The sequence below is a fragment of the Aedes albopictus genome, chromosome 2 (genome assembly GCF_035046485.1).
Source record: "Aedes albopictus strain Foshan chromosome 2, AalbF5, whole genome shotgun sequence".
NCBI lineage: Eukaryota > Metazoa > Arthropoda > Insecta > Diptera > Culicidae > Aedes > Aedes albopictus.
Window position 1 is genome coordinate 325,888,939 of NC_085137.1, and position 7,493 is coordinate 325,896,431.

Consider the following 7,493-nt stretch of genomic DNA (forward strand, 5'->3'; position numbering starts at 1 on the left):
CGCTAAAAATATTGAAAATGTGTATAGATTTTGTAGAACATTTAAAAGCATTTTCGAAAAGGGGCTTGATAAAATCGGAAAAATACTGTAGAAGTAAAAATCAATAACCGACGCCATTTTGGAATCCAAGATGGCAGACCATAATCCAAGATGGCGGACCATATTCCAAGATGGCGGCCATGGAATGGTGGTTTGAGCTATGACACCATGCAATATGGGTATCTATCGATCGGGCTTGATGAGTAGAAGTCAAAAATCAATATCTGGCGCCATGTTGGAATCCAAGATGGCGGATTATATTCCAAGATGGCAGACCATATTCCAAAAGCCATGAAATGATAGATTGAGCTATGATACCATGCAATATGGGCATCTATCGATCGGGCTTGATGAGTAGAAGTCAAAAATCAATATCCGACGCCATTTTGGAATCCAAGATGGCGGATCATATTCCAAGATGGCGGCCATGGAATGGTCGTTTGAGCTATGACACCAATATGCGTATCCTACGATCGGGCTTCATGAGTAGAAGACAAAAATTGATATTTAATCTAAGATTCCGGACTGTAAATCCAAGATGATGGACCATAATTCAAGATGGCGGACATGTAATGGTGGTTTGGGCTATGATACCATGCAATTTGGGTATCTATTGATTGGGCTTGATGAGTAGAAGTCAAAAATCAATAGCCGACGTCATTTTGGAATCCAAGATGGCGGACCATAATCCAAGATGGCGGCCATGGAATGGTGGTTTGAGTATGACACCATACCTTATGGGTGTCTATCGATCGGGCTTGATGAGTAGAAGTCAAAAATTGATATGTAATCCATGATACCGGACTGTAAATCCAAGATGGTGGACCATAGTTCAAGACGACGGGCATGTAATGGTGGTTTGTGCCATGATACCAAGCAATATGGATATCAGTCGATCGGGCTAGATGAGTAGAAGTCAAAAATCGATATTTGATGCCATTTTTGGATTCCAAGATGCCGCACTATAAATTTCAGATGGTGGATCATAATCCAAGATATCGGCCATGGAATGGTAGTTTAAGCCATGATACCTTGCAATATGTGTATCAATCGATCGGGATTGATGAATAGAAATTACAAATCGATATCGAACGCCATTTTGGAAATCAAGATAGCCGACCGAAAAACATTCGTTTACCATAAAAAAATAACTTCCTTCGGCAACTTTTTGCGCTGCAACTGTATGGAGGAATGAGGAACATCGGCGGCAGAAAGCCGCCGATGTTCCGAAAGTCCGATGCGCCGTGTTTGCGTCGATTCACTTCTAGGCGAACAGCATATCCAAGCATTTGCCCGGTAGAATGCGAACATAGGTGTTATCCCTTTTTTAAGTCCGACGAGCGTAAGCGAGTCGGACAGCAAGCGTTTACACGTTGTAACGCAATCATATGTCTATTGATTGAGATTTGAAACCACGGCTTCGCAATTTGATAGGACACAGAGCACGCAACGAAAACTTACTGAAACGCTCATATATTATTTTCGTTATATTTCTCTATGAAACCTGAGATTATTTACATATAACACTTCCTCAAAGTGCCGTTGAAAAATGGTGAGAACACATGATTTAGCTTTAATTCATTTTGAACTGTTTGTTGACAGAGCAAAACATGAATAATCATAATTTATATTGAAAGCTATGAAACTAATAAATACAATGTGCACTGTTGGCAGAAACGAAAATAAAATTCAAGTTATGGTATTGAACTTAGCCTATCTCTTTTCAGCTTAATGTTTTTTTAACTGTTTTTAATTGAATGACTTCTTTGATTTCCATTCCATAAATTTGTATATTGTGCGGCCAACACTATGGCACACTATGCCGTAGTGTCGTATCAGTAAACTTAAAGTTTAGTATACTTAGTATGTTTCGAAATTCTAGGTTTTTGACAGTTTTTCATATGGCTTTTATGTCACCTGGAATCTCTTCATCTTCAGCATGGTCTTGCGGAAAACCGGCACCCATTCGGTTAAATGGGACTTCGCATTTGCTTCAATCATGCACAATAAATAAACCCGAGCAAAGCCGGGTCATTCAGCTAGTTTTTGATAAATCATCCAAAAAAGCTTAAAAATAAGGCCTTTTTAAAATGTGACTTTTAAGGCTCGACGATTGATCATACTTTAAGGTGGATTGATACTTTTTAGAATCTTCAAGAATTAGAATGTTCACCCCTAAAACGAAGTGACTGGTACGATTTTCCCCGTTTCTTCCGTCATTCAATTTAGAAAGGTTTGTCAATCATGTTATTCATAAGTGGATAACCTGACTGCCTTAAATTTTTGAATTATCTTCCAACCCATTAGTCTGCACAGTGGGCCTGGCCATTTTAATATTTGTGTCACGTCTCTGGACATGCTGCAAATATTATTGCTTACAAGAAAATATCAAAAGAAATTTTGATATTTCCAGGTTGCTTTTCAATACTGGCTGTACCAGCACTAGAATAGAATAGAATAGAATAGATTGATACTTTTTAGAATCTCAAACTCATATCCTGAAAAACTATCAAAGTTGCCCTATTCTATGTGTTTCAATTAAACTTGAATTAGGAAGCAAACAAATCATTTAAATTCTATAAAAAAAAAAGAAAAAAAAACTGGTAGTCACCTTCATTACTTAGGCTTATTTAGAACAGAATCATCTGCCGAAACACTTGTCCGGAGGATGTTCCACCGCGCTGGCATACCTTTGTACCCTTATGTATATCTGGTTCTTTAATTGGCACATGTGTGTGCTTTGAGCCAGCAGCGCACCTTGAAGATGACATTTAACGCGAATAAACGCACCGACTCAGCATGGAGTCTACTATGGTCTGCTACCTGTAAAGTGGACTGTTTTTCTTTTCCTTCTGCTATCATTAATTCATGGCATAGGTTGGTTGCTCCGTCTAGGGGCTTGTACCATTACAGATGCTACAGCATCGTGCGCATTGTGATGAGCAGGTTCGTACATACTAAACTACCGATGGATGTCTGCTGCAATTTGTACTTTCTGAGTTATTTCAACTTGAGCAAGAATAATCATCCGCAGTGCTTGTGATGACGATGGTGGTGAAATAAAAGTTCCAGTGATCTATATAGCCACTCTACCGACACGGCACAGTTTGTGGGCACACGACATAAAGGTCAACTTAAGACGAAGATTCCGACCGGCCTTACGGCAAGGTCAACCGGAGAATCGAGAAACTGTACTGGAAGAACTGTGCGAGAGTTAAAATGTCAGATATTTGTATCTTTACGAGAATTGGATGGCAGCGCAATTTCTGGCGGGTGGTGGCTCTCGTCCTTATAAGGGTCCAATTAAGATAAGTTGACATTTAGGACCCATTATGATCGCTATCAATTTCTTGGTTGCTGTAGATGTCAAAGCGCGGATGGTTTAATTGTGTAGGTAGGCTTGTCAAATTATCGTAGACCTGGCGTTGCAGTCAGTTAACGGTCAGTCCACTTGATTAAGTGATGAAATCAAGGTTGAACTTATAAAGTATACTCTTTTCAAAATTATTGAAGGGAGATTATTAGAAATTAGATGTTCTTTTTTCTCGTTTATATCACATGTTTTAAGAGCAGTACAATTGCACTTCAATCGTGTGTGTGTGTGTAACATAAATATTGCTGACTTGTAGTACAAAAACAGAGCTAGCCCGCACCCCTTCGGTCGATAACCATAAAGCACCGTTCCACCACAACAGCGTGCCCCTTTTTACGACTATCCGATCAGAAAATAACTTATCATAGATCCGATTTGCGCTTTTTAATAGCTAACAACCCACTGAAACATTGTTGCTCCCGTACGCGCCGGTTGACCGCTACCAATAGGCGCACCATAACATCATTATCCATAACTTGTGATCACACAATCGCGAAAGAATGGGTGTCATAGTATGACACTTTTGCCGAGACGAGAAGCGAAGAGTTGAAATGATTTATTGCACTGTTCGACATAGGCGCGCGCTATAAAATGAATATCAAAATTACCAGAGGTTTGGGCACCCCAGAGAGCCATATTGAAGGATTTTTTGGGAATATTAGAGCACGGCTCCACAATTTAAAACCATATTTTGTATGGGGAACTATGAGTGTTCGACTCGGAAGGGGAATTCTTGATTGCTTATTATGATCTGCTCTAAATTATTTGTTTCTCAACTATTTTTTTCTGCAGGTCTTATGAGTCCCTAGATGACTGCTGATATTAAATGTTATTTGGTTTATAGTTCAAATAATACCGTATTTTTTCGTAAATCTTGAAAATTATACATTTTCTCATTTTCGGGTTGAGGAATTACAATTAAACACGACTGGTTGTCTTGATAGTCATAACATTTCTGTTTTATTTAAATCCGTATCGTACAATCATCTCTCATCACCTTCTCTTTACTCTTCTCTCTCTTATGCTATGTATGTACATAATTTTAACCTACCAGTGGTCACTACAGTCCTTCACCCTTTAGTTTTTTTTTTGCTATACCGTCGTGCGGGGCTACTTTTGAAATGCGGGGCTACTTTGGACACTTTTGAATATGGATTTTTTGAATTCAAAATATGGTTCAAATCTGTTTGATGTCTTTGGGACTATTGTGAAGCAATAGTTTTCGCTTCATTTGGTTGAAATTATTTTTCAAACAGACCGTTTATTGCTTGTCAGGACGCGAAAAAACATCGAATAAACCAATAAAATATACATAACGTATCAGAACATTTGGTCTGTAAGCATTGTTTCTACAGTTCATAAATTTCAAAGGGTTGATCAATTCATTCAAAATGTATCAACGTAGCATATACAATCGAATATTTGTATCGTTATACAATGTAAATGACCGTTTCACCTAAATAAAGGATTGATGGTCCCTTTTTTCAGGCTATCTATACAGCAATATCACGCTACTCATAATACCAAAGGTAGCACAGAACCTTCTTAAAACGCATATTTTTATTGAAATTATGTTTGATACAGTATACTACAGTATTGGTACAAAGTAGTTTTCTAAATAACCCTGCAGTTGAAATGCAGTATTGTTATAGATAACAATGTCCAAAGTAGCCCCCATCCGGTTCTATATGACATGTGTCCGATTGGTGTATGAACAACTTTTTTGTTTATTGATGGATTTAGTTCAAATTTTGCATACATCCTACATACATACTCACAATTATTATGTCTAAAAATTTTGGAGATCCATTATAATGTCATAAAGTTATAATGTCATAAAGTTATAATGTCATAAAGTTGAAAAACCATGAAAAAGTGTATAAAGAAGCCCCGCACGACGGTATATTCGATTTTTCACTTGTCCCTTCTTTATTGAAAAATTATTTTGCTTATTATTCGATACCAAATTACAATGGAAAGTCAAGACACTGAAGACGAGTCAAGTACAAGACACTGAAGACGACCTTACAGTTGAGGTCGAAATACGTATCTGTCAAAGGATGCAAATTCTTAGTGGAATTCAAAGGAACCGTACTTAACCCGATTTTCTTTTATTTACAGATATTCCCCTAACAAGCCCAGGTTAATCATCATTAAAAATGGAAATAAACTTTTATTCTTTTTATTTGACTACTATTCGATGCCATTTTTTTTTATGGAAAACGTTAATGTAAAGTTCAGAAATCTTCACATAAGATCAAACCCACTAAAACAAATTTTCTTGCTACAAGCGCTTAGTTATTATTAATTAATTATTTTTTTTAGCACATTTTTACTTTTGTTTTACGTTAACCCCTTTACCCTGAGAAGAAAAGGTTTACTTACAAAGTTGTCTTCAAAAAATGGAGTTTACATTCATACTCCAAACATTCCATGACGAGAATGGAAAGCAATGTTTAAAAAAAACCCTTTGTCAAATTGTCTTACATTAATTTGAAGCTATCAAATATTCCTTAGAACACAAAATAAATAGCGGTTTAAGTAGCTTGTTTGCCACACAAAATTCAGCATAAACAAGGTGATAACGTAAAAAAAACAAACGTAGTCCTACGTCAAAATAAAATCACCTCAAACATACAAAACAAATCAAGTAAAAAACAAAAGTCGCATGTTCCTACTAGCTTTCCTAACTGTTATTATGACATTGATCATTCTTCTCAAAACACGAAGCACAAAACACTCAAAATTCCACAAATGCACTAAAACAAAAAAAAAAAAAACAAAAAACTGGAGAATCAACGGCGGCGGCAAAAGATCCACGTCATGGCAGCAAAATCGAGTATTGTAGCATGTTTGTAGACATTATTTCAAGATTTCAAAAACAAAACTCCGACGCAGCATAATAATCATGATCGCTGGCTCCTTCCTCAAAACGTTGCTCTTCAGTGTTGGTGCTTGCAAGCGAACTGTTTACTCCGGCTTCACCAATAGCTAAGCAAAACAATAGCACGAAGCTGCGATGATGGGAATCCGTGTTTTGGATATGTTCCGTCATATTAAACGTTCCTCTTTCCGCAACGTACCGCTCTCATACTCTGTTATAAAAACAGGCACTCAAAGAAGAGTATGAGTATATACAACCACTAATGAACCCAGTGCCATTCGACAAAAACTGGTAATCTAAGCGGTAGCGATGGTAAAAAAAAATCCAAAAACTGCAGTATTTACCTGCTTAGCCACAAAAAAATAGCGAGTCGTAGGGCATAGTTCTCGTCTTTCCGAGGTATCAGGATCGTTGAAACTCCACAGTATAAAAACAACCTAACGGTGTTCGCTTCACGCAACACAATCTTCCTCTTCCAGAACAATTCAATGATCTTGGCTCGCTACATACACACTTACAAAAAAAGCATTCAGAGAAAATATATGAGTGTATCCGCTTACATGTGCACTTACGGCTGAAAAATGAAAAAAAAACGAGATTAACACAAAATGGAGTTGCATAAGTGTATTAAAATGAGACCCAATTCTTCATATAGAAGATGGCGATGTTGAAAAGGTCTTCAAACAATCGGTTTGCAAAAAAAACTAAAACAATAAAATGGCTTAAAAAAGTTTTGTTCTGGTATAAAAATGAGCATCATAGTGCCTCAGAACTTATAAGTTCACACAAAATAGCCACACAAAAGCATTGATTGTTCACTACATCTTCATTCATACGCAACACCGAGATTCCACATTTGCACGCAAACAAAATATTTAATACGAAAATACACATCAAAGTTCACATTTCACAATTGAAAAAAAAAACTGATTTCATCCTCGTTCGCCACTATTGTGAACTCCAAAAGGTACACATAATTGTCATCCATGTCTGGGGTTCGGGTTGAGGAATTACAATTAAACACGACTGGTTGTCTTGATAGTCATAACATTTCTGTTTTATTTAAATCCGTATCGTACAATCATCTCTCATCACCTTCTCTTTACTCTTCTCTCTCTTATGCTATGTATGTACATAATTTTAACCTACCAGTGGTCACTACAGTATGAAGAAGCAAAGAGTTTCAGACCTATCAGT